Source organism: Desmodus rotundus, chromosome 2, assembly GCF_022682495.2.
Source record: "Desmodus rotundus isolate HL8 chromosome 2, HLdesRot8A.1, whole genome shotgun sequence".
NCBI lineage: Eukaryota > Metazoa > Chordata > Mammalia > Chiroptera > Phyllostomidae > Desmodus > Desmodus rotundus.
Window position 1 is genome coordinate 52,533,268 of NC_071388.1, and position 24,099 is coordinate 52,557,366.

At 44.3% G+C, this 24,099-nt stretch overlaps 1 long non-coding RNA gene across 1 annotated transcript; it reads right to left on the reverse strand.

Annotated features, from left to right (window-relative positions):
• Positions 1–554: 554 nt before the first annotated feature.
• Positions 555–11,800, reverse strand: LOC123479357 (uncharacterized). The gene is made up of 4 exons (XR_006654961.3): positions 11,669–11,800; positions 3,408–8,194; positions 1,949–2,088; positions 555–1,048 (listed from the first exon to the last, which is right to left on the reverse strand). It is a non-coding gene; the product is annotated as an uncharacterized lncRNA (long non-coding RNA).
• Between the last annotated feature and the right edge of the window lie 12,299 nt (positions 11,801–24,099).

The following is a 24,099-nucleotide window of genomic DNA, read 5'->3' on the forward strand; positions in this document are numbered from 1 at the left end:
AGGAGGGTGGCATCATGGCAGTAGTGGGGAGGGTGGGGATGTATCGGTGACACGACGTTGGGCACAAGTAGTGGAAAACCCGTCTGCTAACAATGGTTTGAATGATGAAGATGTTTAATATCTCACATAACCAGAAACCAATCTTAACTCTCGGTTAAGAAGGTGGTTCAATGCTCTCATCAAGGATTTAGGTCCTCTCCCCCTTTTTTCTCTGCCTCCTTCAGTGTGTGTCTTTGTCCTTCAGGGGGCCGTCTCATGCTTGCAGGATGGCTCCAGCAGCTCCAGGTGTCCAGCCCAGCACTGGGAACGACACCTTTATTTTTCCTAATGCATCTTTGTTTTTAAAGTCCCAGAAGACTTGTTGCCTCCCTATCCTATCTCTTCATATATCATTTGTCAGAACTGGGCTACATGCCACCCCCCTCCCCCCCAAACCAGCCAATGAGAAAGAGCAGAGGTCATCATGTTGAGATTGGTTAAGATCCCTTGGGGTGGAGGGGAACCAAATCTCCTCTGAAGCACAAGGCCCCCTAAGCCTTGAAACCACTCAGCCTCTGTCAGCCAGGAGAACAGGGTGGGGAGGGCGACTGATAAGGTGGGCATTGCCTTTGGGTACCCGACTTGTCTCTGTTTCAAATAGAAGTCTGCAAGGGCCTACTCTGTCATGAAATGTGAGAATACTCTGCACAGATCCGCAAGCACTTTAATGGTAGTTACGTGTCTGCTTGGGGTGAAAGTTATGTTGGACATACTGTGTTTCATCAAATCCAAGAAACCATGCAGTATAAAATTTACCATTATTTTATAAACGTCTAGGAGAAAAAAAGTTATTTTAAACTCTGACATAATGTCTTAACAGCAGTTCTGCATAGCCCTGTAGTCGGTAATACTAGTCTCTTGCGCTTTGAAATTTCTTCCATCTTTTCTGAAAAATTTGGCAATTACTCCTGCTTTTAGTTGTACTGTTTGATGTGGGGCCAATGTAAGTGCTTCATTTTTTGGTGGATTTTTTTCCTTTTTTAGGCCTTGAAAGCAGTTCGTTGTTGCTCTGTGAGAAAGTAAGAAATTGCAGTTGTTCGTGTAACAACAAATATTTGTTTCACAAATGTCGAATTTACTCCCACTCTGCTGTTTCTTTTTGTATACAGAGTAACTCATTGTTCGAATGCCACAATAGAGGATAATCTTTTGAGAGGCTTTTAAACAGCATTGAACCTCAACATTGGTTGTTGCAACCATGCCTGGAACTCAGCTGGAATAATGACACTGTGAACAGCTGTGACCAAGTCTGCCATGCAGAGGCAGGGACAACTGTACCATGATTGCCTGGATTCTAAGGCTCATTTTGATTTTAAAGATGGTAAAATGTGGGGGGAAGGGCTTGTCTTAGAATCAGTGAAATGTATGTTAAATAGCACAATAGTCTGTGGCTTAATCGAGACTGCTAGTGGCCCCTCATGAGCAGGGCACAGCAGCGTACTCGAAATACAGGGAGGCCGGTCAATTGTGGACTGAATGGTTCTAATTACATCAGGGACGTTAAGCAAAGCTCTTTGCTGAGCTGGCTGCTCAACACGAGTGCTCACCACCCGTGCTTGTGACTTTCTTATTGCTAATTGGACAAACCCTTGTGTCGTCTGTCACTTCCTGCATTTATTTTCTGCTTCACTGCACTCTTTACTAAGGCAATAAGATTTTGCTAGACAGGAAGGCGCATGCATGCCTGCATGTGTGTGTATGTGTAAAGTGTGAGAGAGAGAGGGACAGAGAGAGACACAGAGAGACACACAAAGAGAGGGAGAGGGAGAGAGGGAGGGGAGAAAGAGAGAGAGAGAGACAGAAAGACAGAGACAGAGAAAGAGAGAGAGAGAGGAAAAGAGAAAGGGAAGAGGGTGGGAGGAAGAGTCAGAGATCGACTTGATAGTTTTGAGTATAAACAATTACTCACCTTTAGAAAAATTGGCCAGTCATTTGAAATCAAAGAGGAAAACACAAGCCATTGGTGGGATTCTGTGGAAGGGGTCCATCTGCCTAGTTTCCCTCCAGGACCCTCTTTGAGATGAAGTCGGACTCCTGCTGAGCCTGCATCTGAAGACCAGAAATGGTGGAAACAAAACCAGGGCCGAGACCACACCACCCACCCTGAGGAGACACAGACTTCCAGGGAAAAGAGTGGAAAAGCTGCAGGAGAACCATCTTGTCTGAAATCAAGCTAGTGAAAAGGCACTTTCTCTTCTGATGATTTGCTGTAGAAAATATACCCTTTGGCAAAGCTTCACTCTGCCTTGAAGTTTGTTGTTCTTCAGCATGTTGGTGCCTGGCCCACCCTGCATAATTCTCTGCCATGTGGCACAAACCTTACTAAAATGCCAGTGTGTGTCTGTCACATTCAGAAAGGAATGACTGGGCTCACTGACATCTGTTCCCCATGGGGCCTTTTTGTCCCCCAGCACAGGCAGGCTGTGGCTGAGGCAGCTTCTGATTCAATTTTAGTAAAATAAGAGTCTCTTTTTGCTTCTTGTAGCTCCCAAATCATTGTTCCTTTTTCCAATGTTTATATTTAGAAATCTCACTTCTTGTCTTGGTAAACAGCAGAAGAAAAGACAAGTTCTCTCTCTCTCCCTTCTTTTTTTGCAAAGACTATGTGGTGTTAGACCATCACACATTAAACATGTGTGCTCTGTAATCTGACAGAACTAGGTTCAAAACCTGGCCCCTCGATTTATTAATGTACTCCTGGGGGCGAGTTTGTTAACCTCCAAATCCAGGGTTGCTTCTCTGAAAAAATGAGGGTAATAAGTGGGAGATGGCTCCCCGATTTTTAGAGGATGAAATGAGGTCACGCCCAGGCACAGCACGGTCTGGAACCTGCTAACTGGGCAATAAGTGGTAGCCAGCACTGGTATGTTATATTTATGCATTTGCGGGGTCTTAAGTTCCTTGTCTGCCCTTACAGATTCCATCACTGTGGGCCCATGCGTTGCTGAAGGGAGGTGTCTGCCTGTGACCACGTTCTCATCTCACAAACACGCTTTCTCAGATGGCCGCATCTACCTCCACCCTGTACGTCCGGTTTCGGATTTCCACTGCTGGTCAAGCCTCTGTTCCCAGCCCCAGATTTACAAATTCACCTGCTCACTGGACCCAGCTTGCAACCAACACTGAAACTGGACTCACTGTCCTCTCCCCAGATGTGCTTTCCCTTCAAGGTGTCTTTCTCACCACCATCCCCTCCTTCCTCTCTGCCCCCTCCGCCCACCCTCTCCTCACTCCTGTCCTGATGCCCCTTGGTTTCCACAGTTTTTCTGTAATGAGCCTTCCTCACTGTCCTCTTCATTTTCATTTTCTCCATCTTCCAATTCATTCTTTATTGTGTTGCTCTTTCTATTCACAACACTGTTTAATACCTGTGGTAGCTCCACGTTACTTTCAGTGTAAAATCCAAACTCCTGAACAGGGCCAGTAAAATCCTTCCTGATTTGGTCCACCCTGCTTGCTTGTCCCATCTCTTTCCTTTTGTCTTCAAATTCCCCGCACTCCAGCCACATGGAATGCTCGGGACAGTCTTCTTGATCGATGGACTATTCTTAGACTTTGCACAAACTCTTCCATCTATCTGAAATGCAATTACTAAGGTAATTTTTTTCATTGGGTCATTCATTTTAGTTCACTTGACACTCCCATAAAAACTTCTCCTGGCTATACCCTCCAATCTGAGTTAAATTCCTCCCCCCCCCATTGCACACTGCATCCTTGGCATTCCTTAATAACAAGTCTTACCACACTCCTTGAATGAAGGAAATTTTTACTAAGCCCTGAGTACACCATACCTAGCATTGAGTCTAGCACACAATAGAATTACAATGTTTTCTGAAAAAGCGAACAGAAGAAGGATGAAAGAAATGGATCACTTCATTGGAAATACATCTAGGAGGTAGATAGATGGTCTTCCAAGACACGGCGTCTACATGCCAGTACTTGCCACAGGGCACTTTATGTTGTAGATGAACTGCTGTGTGCCGTCTCAGTTATCTGCACGTGGAGAGAACTCCAGTCGCTGACCGTGCTCTCCAGAATCAAGTAACATTGCCTGCTAGGGTTGGGTCCCTGAGCCTGGGAGCAATTCTGACAATGGAGGTCACATAAAGTGTTTAAGTCCACCTTCTCAGCTACTTGATCTAGGAGTACCGAAGACTTTGGGGGGATGAATGTCACGGTATGTCAGCCCTGACTCCCAGTCTTTCTCACTGGATATGCTTGTTTAGTTTTTACGTATCAGTTTTTATTGTCAAAGGGCCTTATGGGGGTTAATAACACATTTTCCACCTCAGTTTCTATGGTTGTTTTTTGTTTCTCTATAACCAAAGGACATTTTGACAATGCATGAACACAGCTGTAGATCTGGGCTGCCCTTGGAAAGCTTGTGGGTTTTCACACTTTTTAGCAGATTGTTGAGGCTCCTGAATCTCTAATTCAAGGTATTTCAGTTCTGAGACACTCTGATCAGCTTAATTCTCCAGCTGTTCCTTTTCAGCCTTCTGAGGGAATTTTAACACATCTTTACCTAGTTTGGTGCACTTTTAATATTTTTGCCTCATTTCTGCACATAGAGAATGAAAGCAGTAGGGAGAAGGGTCACGGCAGCCTTTCCCAGGAAGACTTGCTCTCTCTCCCACTGACAACTTCTATGGCTTATTTTTCTTTTTCATTTAGTTATTATGGGTAAAAAGTAACTTTTAGATGAGAATTGATGCCTTTCGTTTCTTTAATGGGTCTTGGGTCTTTTAAATGCCAAGAAGGTCATGGCCATTCTTCAAGTTATTAAATTGCACAAGAAGGTTAACAGATTAATCCCAGTTCTATATATCAAATAGTGTCAGAATCTGGGAATAACAAAGACCCAGGCCCTGACATGCTGTCACTACAAGATTTTGCTACCTGTAGCCCGATCCTTTATAGTTTAGGTGACACACTTCCTTTATCAGTCACTGTCCTCGTTTGTGACTAGACAGTTATTTTTTTTTTCCACGAGCACAGGAGGTTTGGCCTCCTTTGAAGCTGACCTCATAAACTTGTCATCCTCAGGTACCCAGGACAAAATGAATGGGGCTCACGGTTCCTAGGCGTGCAGGTGTTTTCCCCGGGTGCCACCAGCCTGCGTGTGAATCAGAAGTGACGACCCAGACTGATGCTCCGAGAACCGGAGTGTCTTCGACGCAGTGGTGCTTCACTTGGCTGTGTGTTCAAATGAAAACTCCAGTTCTTAGGCCCCGGCCTCAGAGATTTGTATGTAACTGATCTGGGGTGAGGCTCAGGCATGGTTATTTTTAAAATTCTCCTTGAATGATTTTAATGTGTGAATGGGGTTAAGAACCAATGTTCTTGGCTCTTTTGCTGATGCTGTGGGAGCCACTTAATTCTTAAAACCAGGCTTTGTAGAACCATGGCCAAACGGGTCAAAACTTTGCTCTATTTTTAATGCAAGCCACATTTATTGTACTCTGCAGATGCTGAAGAAAGAATGTTGGCGTATCCTTGGGAATTACAGACATGATATAACATCTCTGTAAGTAGGCCAAGACAGACAAAGCAAACTGAAGCACTCAGGAGTCTTCTAAAGCACCTGGACAGGTAAACTGTGATTGGAACAAGTTGGGATGCCTTTGGAGTGAGTGTAATTATGCCTCTTGAACCTGTCAGACGTCCTTGAAATAAAGTGGTGGATAAAACAATTTATTTAGTCTTTCCAGAAAGTTCTTCTTAAGAAGGAAACTCACTTGGAAACTACCTTGGAGGGCCTGCAGAACTGCCAGGGATCTAGGACCTAGAAGGACACGAAGTGAGTGACTTTTTCAGTGCGGCCAGCCTTTCAGTGAGGGCTGCACAATGTGATCGATAAACTTCGTGATTTTTCAGATTCTTTTTTATTTTTATTACTCAGTTTCAGAACACCCTTTGAAACTGAGTAGTTGCCAGCCCTCTGCCCTCCTCCGTGTCCATGCCGGCCTGTCTAGGACAAGCAGCAAGGCTGAGTCGTTCGACCCCAGGTCATGATTCACACTCTAAAATTGTAAGCTCTCCTAAAGTTTCATAATGGAAGTGAATCATGGGAATTCTAGAGACTGTTTTAAAAGGCTGATGGAAATGTGGTAATCTTCTTACTGGTAGGCAGACGGGGGAGAACTGTAAGCAGAAATACTGTGTAAAAATTATGTCGCTCCTCTCATCTCTAAGGCCTACTACGTTGGCCCACAGCCGTGCTGCCCAGTTAACCCAGGGCCCTATGCCTTAGGCCCACTGGAAGGTCTCGTTGCTCCAGCATCTATTTCTGCTTCTTTTAAACTTAGCACTGTGGTTTTTCTTTGGCAATCTACTCATTACCCATTCAATACATGGAATTCAGGTGGGAGCTGTTACTCACACTTTCCCCCTTCCCACCTAATATCCATACATCTTAGCTCCAAGGGTAGACATATTTCCAAAGCCTGGCCAATTAGCATATTCCATCCCTTTGGCCTTAGTGATTGTTACAGGGTTGGTCACCTTGTCCAAGTTGGTCCAATGAATTCTGGCCCAGGGATTTAGCTGTTGAGAAAGAGGTTCCCTCTGGCCACCGAGTTTGGCTAAGCTAGTGAGCAGGGCCACCATGAAGAGGGAGGCTTCTTGAGAAAGGGAAACCAAAGAGAAGGAAGCGGAGTCAAGAGGTCAAACATGACACACTTCTTGAAAACGTGTTTTGAGTATCTGTATCTAGTCATATTTACTAGATATGCCCTCCGGACTTTTCTGTTATATTAATCAGCAAATTCCTCACCCAACATTTCTTTCCTTAAGCTTGTTAAGGAAAATCTAAGCCTGTAAAAGCCTTAAGCTAGTTAAAGCTGTACTTCTGTCACTCACAGGATCCTTTCACAAAGGCCCCTGGTGAATACCTTCCTGCATGCCCCAGTGTCCCAGCCATTAAATCTAGCCTGTCCCACTTCCTTAGGGAGCTCTTGGGCTGTGGTGCGCAGCAACGCCTTCTAACACACGAGTGTGTGCCAATAAGCTAATGGAAGAGGGCTGGGGGTGACTCAGGTAAAATGCGACATTTGACAGCAGTTCTCTGGAGCCCATTGTTCTCCAGTAGAGGGACTGTGAAGAGCACAAGGCAGGAGGGGCTAGGAAGACATCATTCCTGAGCATCTTCTACATGCAGGTACTGTCGGTGCTTCACATATGTGACCTCACTCAACCGTTTCACAGTGTGGTGTGTACGATTGCCTCTGTTCACAGATCACGCAGTGAAGTCAGTAACAGTAGCACGTATCGAGTGCTATACCCAGTGCTATCTATAATTCCACTGCATCCATGACAATCATAGTAACCTACAAGTTGGAGGTTACAATCCATATTGTAGAGATGATGAAACCAAGGTTCAGAAATGTTACACAATGTCAAAAAGTTAAAAGGTTAAGTTCACCATCATACTGCTGAAAAGAAGACACATCTGTGCTTAGACCCAGTTGGGAAGGCAAGCTTGATAGGAAACAGATCTTCATTTGCAGGCTTGTGATGGAGCTGCCTAGGGAGATATTTGGGGCTAAAGAGGGACTCTCAGCATGTCCGACATTGAAAGGGGACTCTGCTCAGGAACAGATCGTGCATGGTGTTGACCCTGAGCTCCCCAGCTCAGGCCCTGGCATAGTAACCACCAGCTTTAGTTGGGAGCTCTGGTCGGGTTACTTGCTTAACAAGATCTAAAGGAGTTCTCTCCCTAGGACTGCATCAAGACAGCAAAAATGACTAATTAGGAACACAATGTAGAGCACAGCTTTCCTCAGCTTATAGATTGTAAAATAAACCCACACAGTTCCTAATCATACTGGCTGCGCCTCGTATTTGAGCACCTGGTGTGGATTACTAGTGGCTAATACGTGGCCCTGGCTGGGATCGGGGGCTGTTTGCGGGTCCTATTAGTATTCCCTCTCATGTTGTGCCAGTGCTAGCCGTGCTGCTGATCTGCGCTAACACCCTGCGGTGATTTGTGTCCCGCACTTATCTGTGCCAGTCCACTCCAGACGTGTCATCTTCTAAGCCGCAGTCCACGTCCAAGCACGAAAGACTCATCTGTGTCCAAGAAGGCAGCCCCTTGGAGCTCAGTGTGCAAGGCTGGTCAGCTGCATTTCAGTTGTGCCATTTACTCCTGCTCCAGCTGTGAAATGAATTGAACAAGGAGGCCATTAGGCTGAGGTGGCTCTGATGCCATGGTGACTTTCATAAGCAGAGCCAAATCTAAGCCTGTAGATGCCTCAAGGTGGTGAAATCAAAATGCCAAGGACAACCAACCACAAACACCAACTAGGCTTTAAACTATGGCCAAGCAAACAATTTTCTCTCTTAGCTTCTGCACCTAAGTCTTTCCCCAAGCAGCTGTCAGCAGAACATTCCTAACTAATTAGAATTGATTTTTACTTAAATAAACTCTTAATTTTTTTTAACACCATGCATGGCCATAATGCTTGGGGTAGGCTGAAAAATGGTTTCCACAAGGCCCCTGTCCCGATGCCTGCAACCTGTGAGTGTAGTACCTTGTGTGGAGAAGGGCACTCATGTGTGAGTTAGTACTTAAAGATTCTGAGTTGGGGAGAGCATTCTGGTTATCCAGGCAGGCACCCTGTGTCCACAGGGTCCTTGTAAGGGGAGGATGAGGAGGCTCAGAGTCAGGAAGGAGCTCTGATGACAGAGGTGAGAGGTAGGAGGGATGCAAGAAGGGTGATGAACTAAGGAGCTTGGCAGCCACCAGAAGCAGAAAAAGGCAAAAGAAACAGACTTGACTCTGGGCCTCCGGAAGGACCCACTCAGCTGCTACCTTGGCTTTAGACCAGTGAAACTGGCTTTGGACTTGTGACCTTCAGCACTGTAGGACAAGAAGCTGTGTTGTCTCGATGCAGCTGAACTTGTGGTAACTTGTTGTAGCAGCAGTCTTCCATACCGAAGTTCAGATGCTGGAGGGACTGTTTTTCCAGCAAATGCCTTCTGTAAATACGTGCCACTCGGCGTTTCAGTATCCTGTTTGCCAAGATGTACAAATGACTTCCCCTGAGCCACTTGTGTGGGTTTCCTGGTTCCTCTGGATTTAAGAGGGGAAAGAATACCTTTTTGTTTGTGTGCATCCTCAAAAATGTGCCCTTTACTTACAAGGCCTGTATTCTCCCCTTGCTTCCTGTGCCACACCAGCGATCACCTGCCCTTCCCCCCTCCCCACGCCCCTGCCAGAGCAACTGCTGGTAACAACTGTCCACTTGCTCTCTCACTGGGTTTTACTGTGATAAGAAGAGTTGTTGTCAGTCAACTAATACAAAGTTAACCATTTAATTCACGCTTGTGTTGTAATTCGAAGATAGAAGCGGCAGGCCAGCTTCCACTGGGTTAGTGGGGCCTCGAGGGTGGCGAGTTGGTCGTGGGACTGAGCCTCAGCTGGACATAAGGGTGACTTCACTTGGAATGTGACTTCCGTGTTATTGGAGCCCATTAAACTCAGAAGAGGCTGATGATTTACCTGGATTTTACACATTCATAATCGGGTATATTTAATGCTGGTGACTGGTATTTATACTTGCCATTGGGAGTTTTCTTCCCTTCAGTAGGGATGAAGAATTATCATCAGAAGCTTGCTTAGTAGGCATGAAGTCGGAGCAAAGGGAAGTAGTAATATATAAAAGAGTTTTGGGTGTACTTAATTCAGAACAACTGTTTTCAAAAGAGGCACTTTATTAAAAAGAAAGATTTGGTGAAGTCTAGTATGTGGGAATTATAAAGGAAGAGCTATTCCAGGGGCATCAGGGATAGGGGTCCCTCCTCCTCAACTTTGGTGGCCCTGAAGGCCCTTGGAGAGCCAGCCTGGCTCTGCCAGACACAGGCCTGGTGCGTCAGCCCTGTGCCACGGCAGAATAAACCTCCTTGTGATTCCAGCCTCATCTCTGCCACCAAGACCGATGTGTCTGGACCAACACTGCTGGCGGCAGGGTTTCTGAGCTTCCCCTCTGTCTCTCTGTGAGCTCCAGGCCCTCCACTCACTGTTGTGCTCCAGAGTCTGCTTTAAACTGGGTACAATACAATTGATTAGCATTTATTTTTCTAAATTACAACTGCAGTTTGGTTTTGTTGCTTTGAAATTATACCCTGGTCCCCTTGATTGAGTTTTCAATATTCCCAGTCTCTTCAGTCACACATTTACAATCTTTCGGTTTATTTCCACAGATGGCTGGACTCATGCATTATATATGAGTTTTACAGGTGGTGTCTCAGAGGGCAAATCTAGTCCTGAATGTTTGCTGGGTACCATGGACACTCCCGTGTTTCATCCACATGTGTGATGAGAGTTTCACTCGGAGTGGGGCTGCCTAGTCTCCCTGTGGGAAACCCACCCACCGGCATAGCAAGGATGCCTGTGAGAGAGGCAGAGATCACATCTCCTTTTCTTCCACCAAATTTCTGACCAAGGAGGAGATTGTAAGTGTTGAAATTGGATTAGAACTGTTAAAAAACATACAAATTCATCTTTACAACTTGAAAAACTCAAGTCATGCTTCTATGCTCTGCAACAGTGCAAAATCCCCGTGTTTTTCACCAATCTAGAATGGAAGAATACGGCTTGAACACTTAGGTACAACTGGACTGATAACAACGCTTTAGCCCCAGCATCTCTCTGTGGTCAATGTAACCGTGTGAACTCAGTTTCGCTTGGTTTAGAACCCACATTTCTTACCTTCCTTCAATCACAGGCTATTTCAGATATCAACAGTTGGTTGTGACTTCTTTCTTTTAATGGTGTTTAATGATAACAATGTTGAAAAACTAGTTTTCTTTCCCTTCCTGGCATCAGTCAGGAGCTGTGCCTATGTCACAGCTTTTGATCTCCCTCTTCCCTCTCACCATGGCCAGCTCTGCCCACCCCGGTTCGGACTTCCGGTGAGCGGTTAAGGAGGAGAAACAGCTGCACTGGTGCACACCAGTCACGGGCTCCCTGTCCCCTGCTGCCAACACAAGTCACACACCACATGGTTCAAACTATTGTCCTGTATCTCATTTAGGGCCTCGACATTTATTCAGAGACCCTCAGGCCCAGCCTTGTCTCCACGGAGGGCTCTTTGGCATGTTATGCAGCTGTGCTACCTGCCTTTATCACTTAAACTTGACCTACTAATGCTGCCCTCCACAGGATTGGCACAGTGTGGGAGATGCATCAACGGGCTAATTACATGTGATGGGGGAAAGTTTATCCCACAGAGCAGGAGCTCTTTTGAGGTTAAAGTCTCAATAAGTGCCTGTGAAATGCTGATGCCTGGAAAGAAAGAGCTAATAATTCTTCTGTCATTTCCAGGCCACCTGCAAAAGCCAAGTCTAGTGGGTGTTGGAGGGAGGACCTGTCATTGTAACAAGTGTGATGGCTAGAGGTCATCTTAACTGAGCTGCTAAATGAACTTGTGTGTAGTTTTTTCTTTTTAATGTGGATAGTTCACTGTTTTTATGGCTGTACTTGTCTTATCTTTCTTATAATAGGCAGGGCTTATTGGCACAGCCTGGTGTTGTAGACTGAAAATTATTAGGAGTAATTTTTTTTTCTTCCAGTGGAAAGTTTCCCCTACTTTTTCCTAGGTTCTTTGTGAAAAATACTTAGTCTTACCTGACTGGTGATAGGGGAGTGACTGGACTGGATTTGCTTGCAGCTCCTTGGCACGTGTTCCTGAAAACATTAGTATAAAAGAATACCTAGGTGACCTAATCAACAAAACAAATGAGCAAACAAAATATAACCAGAGACATTGAAATTAAGAACAAACTGACAATAACCAGAGGGGAGGAGGGAGGGGGTAATGGGGGGAAGGAGGGAAGGGTTTTCAAGAACAACTATAAAGGACACATGGACAAAACCAAGGTGGGTGGGATCAGGGGTAGGAGGTAGGGATGGCTGGGGTGTGGAGGAATGGGGTGGGGGGGAAATGGAGACAACTGTACTTGAACAACAATAAAAAAAAAAGAATACTAGAAGTTATTTGAAATACCCATGGACCAGCATGTTAAAAGAAGAAGTTGCAACACAATTTTTAGAAAAGTAGCATTGAAACTGCACTCAAATTAAAAACAATAGTGTTGTGTGAGTGAGAGGCATGATATAGTTTGTCGTCCTTTCCTGTTGTGTCCGTATCTGTACACAGATCTCCACACTGTGTCGGCGCAGTGGGGGAGACGGTTTCCCCATCCAGTGCAGTGCTTTGTAGCTTGTACTTCCTCTAAATCTGAAAGTCCTAATTCAAACTGTATCTCTGGTAATGGAAAGACATGCAGGATGGCTATTTCAGATACTTCCGGGTATCGGAATAGAATGCGACCCCAAGATTAAAGAGTGTGCCCTCACTACTGTCTTAGTGCCCACCAGCCCATCTGTCTGTTAACATGCTCTGCAGTGGAAATATGGACGTTTCAACAAGAAAGATGGTGGCAAATGAATTCCTTATTTATTCTTTGGTTGTATTTGTAAGTTGTCTTCATATTCTTTTATAACGTTTAAATATAGCTTTCAAATATGCCCATTAATAGACCATATGTTTCTCCCTCTCAGAAGAGAAGATCATTTTGGAAAATAGTCACTTGCAGGAATGGAGTTGTCTGCATGACAGTGTGTTGCTTAAAGAATCCTGATGTCTTATTTCAACAATAAAAATATGTCATTTCACCTCTCGAGTGATCGGTTCAGGCTGTAACTTGAGCAACACAGTTGAAATGATTTGTTATAGAAATGGCCTCTAGTGGCATCCAGAGTCAGGAAGTGAAATTATCAGCCACTTAAAACACTCCTTGAGCCCCTTTCCCCTTGACAGAGTATTTTGGTGAGTCAAAGCACCGAAGACCCGCTGTCCTTTTATGTGGTGCTCTGAAAAATCATACTTGGGGGCCACAATTTGATTTGATAGGCAACTTTTTAATGTGAAATCAAGAGCATGGTTTAAAACACTCTCTACGTGCCAATGATTCTTATATGGAGAAAATTCTAGGACTAGCCCTCTAGTCCCAGAGGAGGGCGGGAAATGCAGCAGGCCTAACCGTAGTGGTTTAGCCCCAGTGGGACCCAGCCTGGATCCCCAGGCCCCCAAATGACTCTCAGACACTTGAGCTAAATAAATGCTTACTGTTTGAGTTGCTGAGATTTTGTAGCTGTTTGTTATGCAGTACTGGCTTACCAAAATGCCTTATTCCCGACATTACCTCCCTAACCTCTATTTGCAACATGGCAGCTGGAGCGATCTGTTTAGAAGTCAGATTTTTGTCAGTTTTCTGTTGCCCCCGAAATTGGCTGCAAATGATTTTCCTTTCACTAAGACTAAAAGCCAAAATCCCTATAAATGCCCACATGAACTTTCTCCTCCCCTCGACTTGTGTCTTCTCTGACCGCACCTTCCACAGCTCTCCCTGCTGCTTGCTCTGCTCCAGCCTCATGTGTTGCTTGTGGCCCTTGAACATTCCAGACAAAGCTGGGAATTTCTGCAGACATCTCCATGGCTCACTCCCTCACCGTTGTCAAGTTTTTGCTCAAAAGTCATCTTCTCAAAGAGGCCTACTGTAATCATCCTATTTAAATTCCAGCCTCCACTCTAGTCCCCACCCTCTGTTCTCAGCCTCCCTCACGGGGCTCTCTTTCCTTTCCTATGGTGCTACCACGTGGTCGTATACTGCACATTCACTGCTGACATCTGCCGTCTTCTAGAATGTAAGCTACGCCAGGGCAGGGCACTTTGCTGTGTCCACCCATGTGTTCTAAGAGGCTGGGACTGTGCCTGACATAGTGTAGGTACTCATTTGGTATTTGCTGAATAAAGAAGGTCAACAGGTCTAGTGGTGACCACTGAGGTTTTCTGTGAATAACACAGTGTGTGGGTGGACACTTCCATTTGCCTAGCAAAGGCCTGCTGGCCACCCTAAGGTATTTTTTCAGGATGACCCTAACCTGTCAGTTCTGCCCTACCTCATCAAGCACAAAACAGCTATTTTCAAAACATAAAATCTTTTCTGTAGCAAGAGCTTTCATAACAAAGAGAATAAAAAGTTGTAGGGCATTTTACTTCCCTTATTTATCTCACATGAGCCAGGGGCTGACTTACGCTGTATTTGCTGGTGGTGGAGTTCAATTGGAAAGGGGAATACCAACCAGCAAACACACAGGATCACAAAGGTTTCCCCCCTCAGAATTGTGTCCTGAAGTTCATTCTTGTTTTTCCTCTATACATAATATTTATAATTAAACTAGTTTAACACAGTTTTGGCAAAAGTATAGCTTGGCTTATTTTTGCAGTTAGGCACTCAACTTCCAATGGTGTTTCTGTGGCTTATGACTCTTTTTTCAACTTTCGGTCGAATTTGTCATTTTTGTACTGAAAAGTATTATTTTGTACTTATTCTAGAAAAATCAAGTGTCTTACCACCAAAGGGAAAAGAAGATCCCCTCTGTGCCCTGAAGATGAAGGATGATGTCCTGCGAGGGGTGAACGGACACCTGCCGACTTGCAGATGCTTTTCCTTCATGCGCTCGTCGTCCTTGTGGGCTCACCTGCCGGCCGCCGGAACCACAGCCCACGTCTTACGAGAGCCTTGTTTGCTACCTGCAAGTATGCTGTTCTGAATTATAGTATTTGCGCTACTATTTCCATCTCTACTTTTATGCTCCAGTGAGCTACTTTTGAATCAGTGACCCATTTTTATGAAATGTGATGACACAATAGTAACAACCGAAATGCATACTTGACATAGGTACACAATCATGCCCGTTAGAAGGAGAAAGTACAGCAAACAAGGTGAGCTGTGCCCTGTTAACTGCACATGAGCTAACTGAAGAGCAACTGGGGCCAACTGACCAATACCGTCCAGACCAGACATGAACAAACTTTAAAAATAGAAGGATTGCTATGAAAACCACAGGTAAGTTCTTTATACATTTTGGGTCTCAACCCCTTATCAGATGTATTGGTGAATATGTTCTCCCATCCTCTCATTGTCTTTGTATTTTGTTGATGTTTTGTTTTGCTGTGCAAAGACATTTTAGTTTCACGTAGTCCCATTTGTTAATTTTTTCTTTTGTTTTCTTTGCCTGGGGTGATATATCCGATAAAATATTGCTATGAGCAATGTCTGAGACTTTGCTGCCTATGTTTTCTCCTACTATTTTTATGATTTCAGGTCTAACATTCAAGTCTGTAATCCATTTTGAATTTATTCTTGTGTGTACTATAAGAAAACTCAACATCAAAAAACAACCCAATTAAAAAATGGGCAAAGGTCCTGAATGGATGCTTCTCCAAAGAGGACATACAGATGGCCAATAGATGTATGAAAATATGCTCAATGTCACTAATCATCAGAGAGATGCATATTAAAAGCACAATGAGATAACATCTCACACCTGTCAGAATGGCTACCATCAATAAATCAACAAAAAGTGCTGGAAAGGATGTGGAGAAAGGGGAACATTTTTGCACTGTTGGTGGAAATGCAGACTGGTGCAGCCACTGTGGAAAATGGTATGGAGACAACTCACAAAATTAAAAATGGATCTGCCTTTTGACCCAGCAATTCCACTTCTGGGAGTATATCTGAAGGAAATCAAAACACTGATTTGAAAGAACATAAGCATCCCTGTGTTCATTGCAGTGTTACTTAACAATTGCCAAGATGTGGAAACAGCCCAGGGGTCTATCAGTAGATGAGTGGATAAAACAGTTATGGGACATTTATTTGGCCATAAAAAAGAAAATTTAACCCTTTACAACAGTATAGGTGAACCTGGAGAACATTATGCTAAGTGAAATAAGCCAGTTAGAGAAAGACAAATACCACATTATTTCACTCATATGTGGAATCTAATGAACAAACTGAACTAACAAGCAAAATAGAGACAGACTCATAGATAGAGAGCAGGCTGAAAACTAAGGGGTCGGGGAGGTTAGGGGGTAGAGTCATTGAGCAAAAAGGAAAAAGGACTCACCAACATGGACAACTGTGTGTCCACGTCCATGAGTCCTTGGGGGGGGAGGGGGTATAAGGGGACTAAATGGTAATGGAAAAAATATAACTAAAAATTAAAAAAAAAGAAAATCATAGTTAATATTTCATGATAGAATCATGACAGAATCAAATGGCTCTGCCACTTTATCTCTGACATTGCACGCAGACCCCTTGATGGATAGTTAAAGACCACCTGTTAACCAAGTCCTAAGCTTGAGAACACTGCTGTAGCCCTGAGTCCTCAAAGTGTGGTCCAGGAATCAGTAGATCAGCATCACCTGGGGGCTGGCTAGCACTGTAGGTCCCACCACAGAGCTTCAGAGTCTATACCTGCATTTTAACAAGATCTTCGGGGCATTCAAATGCGCATCAACGTTTGGGAAGCACTGCTCCAGTCGTCCTTCTTCTGATTAAGATGGATTATCAGGAGGGTGCACTTTCTAAATAAAGAACAGCAGCATTGCAGGTCTGCAGGATGGCAATCCACACTAACTGAATTGTCAATCCCTGACAGAAGCAATTATCATCTCTTAATTTCTAGCTGGGGCAGAGGATGGGGACAGAGGCGGCTCTAGGTGAAGTTTTCACCAGGAAAAGGGATGCACTTGGAGACCCATAGCCAAGGTTGACGAGCCAAAGTCAGACAAAATTCTGATGCAGTTGTCATCTTAGGATCGAGTGTTATGAAAAGGAGACAATTTGAGTGATTTGGTGGATGACGTTGCATGGTCACAGGGCTTGAAGGGAGCAGTTATTTTTTCTTCTTTTGTTCAGGCAGCAGCTGTGGCTCCCTATAAATGATACCCCAAATGTGTTGCATGCCAGGGATTTACAACATGATGATTCACGGGTTTTGCGAGTTAGTGCTTTCCTAGCGGAACACTGGCCTCTGCAAAGTGTGCAGTGATAGCCTGAGGGTTGAGAATTAAAACACAGATGATAGCACCATCCCTGTCACCTCCTAGTTTCCTTTTCCCAATATATTCCTTATTCCTTACTGCCTCAGCAACCGTGATACCACCTGCAGGCCGGGAGGTCCCCCTTCCTGCAGCCACCGCAGCCTACTCCTGCCTTTCCGTGTCCCTGGCATGTCCTCCTAGCCTCCCCAGCCTTTACAGCCCATCCCCCACACCACGTCCTGTGGGAAGCCCATGATGATTTTCTGTGTTGGATGACACCTCTCCCTTCTAGGAAGTCCCTGTAATCTAGTGGCTCTCAACATTTGGTGCACATTAGAATCATTGGGGAAAATTTAGGAAAGCCTGACATTCAGGTCACAGCCCCGATCAATTAAGTCGGAATTGCTGGGGGTGGGGCCCAAGCAGCAGCAGGTTGTAAAGCTCTGCAGGTCTGTCCCATGTTTAGCCAGGATGGAGAGCCGCTGCTATGATGCTTTTCCTTTTAGGGTTCTTCTTCAGCCTGACTCTGCTATGGATTACACAAGAGACCGCTGTTTTCATTTTACCCTATGTCCACACAGGTGCTTCCAAGCCAGGGGCAGTTTCCTCACCTCTGTATTCCCCGACTGCAGGCAGCAGATAGCTCGCTGAGTCCGAACATTGTTTCTCCTTGCACCCTGGACCCTGCTGTGGGGCCCCTGGGTGAGCACTGACTCCGATCACAGGGTGTGTGGGTACTGCTGCTCTCGCGGCCACCGTCACTGCCACCTGTGGGTCTGGGCAGGGAGGCTGTGTTTATGTGTGCTGAGACCAGGACAGCAAAATCTCAGGTATCCAAGGCCATTATCATTAAACAAAAGATTCTACTCTGCCAGAAAAAAGTGCACTTAAAGGCATAGATGGCTACGGAATTCTTTTGCTCTGTTCAGGAAGTTTCCATTTGAATCATCTATTGCTGCATAACAAATTATTGCAAAATTTAGTGGCTTCAAACAAGAGAAAACATTTACTATCTCACAGTTTCTGTGGATCAGGAATTTGAGGGTGGCTTACGGGGTGGTCTGGCTCAGTCTCTCATGTTCAAGACACCAACTGGGACTGCAGTCATCTGAAAGCCTGACTGTGGCGGAGAATTCACTCCCAAGGTGGCTCACTCACCTGGCTGAGCAGTTGGTGCCAGCCGTAGATGAAAGACCTCAATTCTTTGTCACACGCCCTGCACATGACTGCTCAAATGTCTTCAGGACTGGGCAACTGGTTTCCACCAGAGTGAGGATCCAGGAGAGGAAGGCAGAATTTGCAATGTCTTTTATAACGTACTGTTGTCTCCACAGTATAGTGCTGGCTACACAGGTCAATGTGCGAGGGGACCAAACAGAGGACGTGGGTGTCCTTCACCACAGGAGTGGTCATTTCAATGGTTCTGATGATTCTCCAGAGTGGGCACGGGATAGTGGGCTAACCCAATCATTCTTGGTTACTTGGATGAGTATTCATAGGTTTTGTTTTTCTCTGTCACTGTCTGGTTTCTTTCCTTTTGTCTTGTTATATGTCGTGAGAGCTTGGCCTCCTTTCCCCAGCCATGACAAGCTCTCGGGGAGTTTTCCGTGTCTATCCTGCTCCTCCCAGAGATGATCTGTCATCACCGCCAGTTGCGTGGTGCACATGCGTGAGGTGGGCAGCTGAATAGGCTGTGGGTCCAAGTTTTGGGAATCTTAAACTTTATTCTGCTCAAGAGGGAAAGCACATGACTCCCCGTGGTTTAAAACAGCTGTTTAAAGACAGGGCTCCCCATCTTTCTTAGGCTAACTCAAGGAGTAAGTGTATTCTCCCACAGGGATGCCTCTTGCATCCATAGTATTGGTTTGAGTCACTCTGGAGCCTGATGTCAAGGCTAGACAATGGGTCCTTTTTAATCAGAAGAATCTCTAAATTGAAAAGAAAGAAATGTTTAAGGCAGCTCTTATATTGTTATAATAGGCACAAAGATTCTCTTAGTCAGATGGAAGGCCAGAAACTAGAACAAAAATCAAACTCCACTCAGACCCCTCCCTAATTTGCTATTAGACATTTGCAGATACTGTAATAAAAAATCAGGACACTGGGAGTACAATGGTCCTATACTTAAGTATACAAATAAAATAAAAAAATGGCAAAATCTTCCTAAAAGGTAACCTAAAATTTTTCATGTCCTCAGTATTAGTCTTGCTAACTTTGGGGTTGGAAGGTCCAAAAATATGGCCAGACAGAAACACGGACTAAACTGCTTTTACAGATGGGATCCTACCCAACTGCTGTCAGTCCTCAAGGAAATTGTAGAATTAAAGGAGAAAATGTAAGGAAGGTCACATAGAATCCACTGGTGGCAGTGAAGGAGGCAGGAAAAAGCAAAGTGAGAAAATCTGTAGGGGTGGATAAAAGGGCAACTGAATTGATATCCACTTCTTTTACACTGGTGGGTACAGGAGACTGAATATTCACATTTGCAAACAAAAGTTCCAGAGGACTCTTATAGGAATTTAAAAGAGAGTTTTATTCTGATATTTGCAAATCAGAGAATGTAGCCTTTGGACTGAAGACACGCTCTCAGGTGGGGAAAGTAAGGCGAGGGTTGTAAAGGTGAGGGTTATAAGGAGCTGATCAGATCAAAGGGATGGGTTGCTAGGGAAGCAAGACCATAACCTTATATCAATCATGCATTTTCTGATTGGTGGGGGCAACTGGAACTTCAGCAGTTGCTGGCTCAGTAGTCAGCAAGTGGGGCTGTGAGATAAGAACAATGGTTAGTTTGGGTTGACTGATGGTCAGAGGGAAGAGTCAGGGATGTGGCCAACAGCTGGACTCATAAGACCTGGTCCACAGAGGAGGGGGGTCGCACAGTTTCCCGTGGAGACTGCAAAATAAACTAATAAAACTAGTTTTGTGGTGAGACAGACAATGCATGGAATACAGCTCATCAGGTGGACAGAGTCACAGAGTTTAAACTGCAAAGCTGCCTGGTCACCCGAGCGGAGTCAGAGTTCAGATTGCAGAAGGGTCTGGAACCAGATATTGGGTCTCAAAATTGTGATATTAGAATCCTCACACGTTTGGTAAATAGAGATGCTATACAGGCAATAAGATAAAAATGAGGAGTTTCATGGTTTTGTGCCCTGGTGCCTGTGGTTGTGCCTGTGATGGGTTTGGAAAAAGAAAATTCCTTTGACATTTCAGAGGTGTGTTGTCCTAGAGGCATAAGGACAGTGGAGAGGCTCACTTTAGGTAAGGATTGACCTTTGGTTAGGAAGCTAAAGGCCTGGGATTATCCACCATGACCTGCCGATTAGGAATTTAAAATCAGACCATCCTGTGTGGTTACTTCCAGTTCACTTAGCTGGTCAGACCTGCCATGCAGCCCCCTCACTTGTCAGGTCTGCTATGTGCTGCAGTTTGGATGGTACCATCCCTTCCCTCCCCTTCCCTTTCCTCCCCTTCCCTTCCCTTCCCTTCCCTTCCCTTCCCTTCCCTTCCCTTCCCTTCCCTCCCCTTCCCTTCCCTTCCCTTCCCTTCCCTTCCCTTCCCTTCCCTCCCCTCCCCTCCCCTCCCCTCCCCTCCCCTCCCCTCCCCTCCCCTCCCCTCCCCTCCCCTCCCCTTTCCTTTCCCTCCCTACATGCTGGCTTGCTGCACCTCCCTGTTCCTCCCCACTCATTCCCAAGACTAATCAATCTGTGTGATGAAGTGGTGAGATGGGCCAAGATGTCTCCAAATTAATGTGCTTACTGAACTCTATCCTTGCTTATCTGTCCCATCTTAATTTATCCCATTAGTGATGTTGATAATGGCACTTCCTAACCTGGATTATTGGCAGTACATTGCAAGGGCTTAATAAATGTTTGTCAAACTGAGTGAATGACAGATTGATGGGCGATATTGGGGAGGCATCTGGAACCTTCCATAGGTAAGCTTCTTACTCCTTGCCACCTCCCCCTCACCTAGTCTAACAGGTGCCCTGCTCTGAATAACAAATGCACCTGAATGCTTTTTTGCTAATCTCACAAGTACTTACATTGAGATTTTGCTTCGTGGCCATCTGATAAACATCAGTTATCCTTTAACTGAAGTCTTTCAATACCTCATTCAAATGTAACTTACTCCTTGAAGCCTTCCTTGACAAGGTATTTTTCCCCCTCCCCCAGAGCCACTCTCAGAATTGACCATACGGGAATACGGCATCACTGTAAAATTAAAAACAGTGTGCATAAACCAAAGGCTCTCTTGATCCAGTCTTCCCTTTTGGGTTACTAGTCTGCTGTGGATCATTCCACAGCAGTTAGAGTCTGTTTTTCTCGCTAACGATTTATGTTGGAAATACTTCCATGTGAGTACATACATGTAGACCCATCTCTACACAGAGTATAATTGCTGTGGAGAATTTCCTAATATAGGTGTGTTATAGTTTAGTTACTCTTCTGCTATGGATGGATATTTTTTCCTCCAATATTTTGCAAGAATAGTGGCACAATGAATATCATTTTATATGCCTCCTTGTGCATAAATGCCAAGTATTTGATTTCTACAGAAATGCCTGAAAGTAGAAGTCTGGATAAAAGGTGTATATATATATATCTTTGCTTCTATATATTCTTGATATATTTTTGTATTTGGTAGTTTTATGTTCTACTCTCATGCATTGGTAAGAGTTCTTTGTGTATTTTGAAGAATAATCCTTAGTTTGATACACACATACATACATATATCAATAAAAATAGTTATGTACATATTTTCTCTCCATTTAAACATTTTTCATATTTTGTCTTTAGTCACAAAAATTCCATATTTTTGTGCAGTGAAATTTATTATTCTTTGTAGTTCATGTCATTCTCAGGAAGAGTGTTCATATGTCCTGGCTATTTACATATCCCATTTTTTGTTATCCTATAGTTTTATGTTTTACATTTAGTTGTTTAAATTACTTGGAATTTAGTTTTGTATATGTTAGAGGGTATTATCTAATCTTCTTTCTTTTCCCAAATTGTAAGTCAATTGATGCACGCTATTTATTAGATATTAATCCCTTCATCCTCACACTCAAACTGAAATGACATTTTTATGAACTAATTTTTAAATATATTCATGAATTTGTTTTTGTACTTTGTAGTAGATTTGCTTGATCTATTTGCTTATTTCTTGGTCAATTCCACACTGTTTTGGTTACTATAGTTTTATCATATGTTCTTTTAAGGAATCAATTGCTTCTTAGCTATCTGTCTTCTATTAAGTATTCAATGGATAAGACTGAGTCATATTTGTCTTTAAATGTCAAAAACCTTTCATATAGTTTGTGTTAATGTGTGAATGATGGAAATGAATGAACCCAGAAGCTATTGGTGTTGTTGGTGCTACACTTTGCATTCCCAAAGTCTCAAAGATCATGGTGAAAAATAACCAATTTCCCAGTTTTACTCCATTTCCTGTTGTAGCTCATTAATTCAGTGAGTTATTTCATAGGAATCTTATGACTATTATTTACTTTGGTTTTGAATAAATAATGCATGTACATTATACAAACCCCAAAGGGGACAAAAGTGAAAAGTTAAGTCTCTCCTTAGCTCTTAAGAGGCAATTATACTATCAATTTCTCCTTTAATCTTCCAGGATGGCAGCGTACCATCCGCTTTGTTCTGCATCTTGCTATTCTTATTTAACAGTATATTTAGAGATTATTCCATATCAGTACATATGATGCTGTTCCATAATATGGTTGCTCCATTTTATTTAACCAGGATGGCAATTCAGTTGTTTTGATAAACACCCTTTACATGCATAATATTCTCAAATATCTAGAACGAAAGTTCTGCACATGAAAAGGGTATTTGCATTTTCAGCTTTCTTTCATATGAAGTTGCCCTCCAAAAATTGTCTAGAAACTGCGTGAATAAAGACCCTGATGGCACTTGCCACCAGGCCTCAGACTTGCTCAGACAAGCATCGAGCGATGGGGGCACAGCGCAGAAACTCTGGCTGGGACCCTGACCACCAGGGGAGCCGTGCTCCTGCACATGTGTGAATGTGTGTGATGTACCCATGGTAAGAAGCTTAAGGAAGTCAGTTAAGTAGAGTCCTGCTTAAAGCTGTAATAATTAGTGGAAGTGTTAGTAGTTTAATAAAGCTCCTTTGCCTTTATCATTTATTAGAAACTGGTGTTAAATAATAGGTTTGAATTGCTCAGTCCTGATGCTGCTAATCAAAGCACAGAACATTTCTTAAGATCATAAATTGTTATTCTTCACAACAGGAGCACAAGGGGAAATTGGCTTTATGAATTACTAAATGGGATACCAGCCTTTGTTTGGGACGTGGGCTGATCCAGAGGGAAGGCAATCACGTGTCGAGACTGGAATACGTCTTACAGGTTGGGCAGGGCAGAATTTCCTCGAACTCACAGTACCCACCTGCAGCCAGCTGGAATGAGTGGCCCAGCCCAGGTTATGCAGCCCCTCATTATCCTTGTTGGCAATAGTTCATGATGTGTAGCTGGAAAGAGAATTTTTTCTAGGCAGGAAAGGGGCTTTGCCTGTGGAACAGGGGGCTGTTTTTGCTCTGTCCTCTTAGGGAGTTGGTGCTGGGTTTAGACTGTGCCTCCCCTCCCCACCATCTCATTTCCACCCGTGTTGTATTTCTCTCCCTTCTCTCCACTTCTGCTGCCACTAATGTGAGTCTGTTTGCGGGGATTTCACTTCCCCTGGTGTGTCTTTCTGCACACAAAGGCAAAGAAACAGAACACCAAGCTCCCATTTCTTCTTTTCACATTATAAGGGCAGAGAGAGATAAGATGAACCCTTCTGTAGGCCTTTCTTTCCTTTCCCTCTACTACCTTCCTTCCTCTTTTGGCAGCACCTCCTGGTTCTGGTTGCCCACCAGAGGAGGCAGCTGTCCCACCCTGCTTTAGGTGGCTGTCCCTTCGCTGGCACTTCCTCCCGGCCTAGCATGGCAATCTGCTCTGTCGTCACTGAAGGATGACATGCCCACCAGCCTCTCTGGGCTCTTCCTGGGTCAGAGGATCCCTGCAACTCCTTCTGTTACCTTTCCGGGCCTGCTTCATCTGCCACTTCAAGTGCAAGGACTTAGAACTGCCAATTAGTACAGGGAAAATGCCTTAAATAAACATTAGCCAAAACAATCA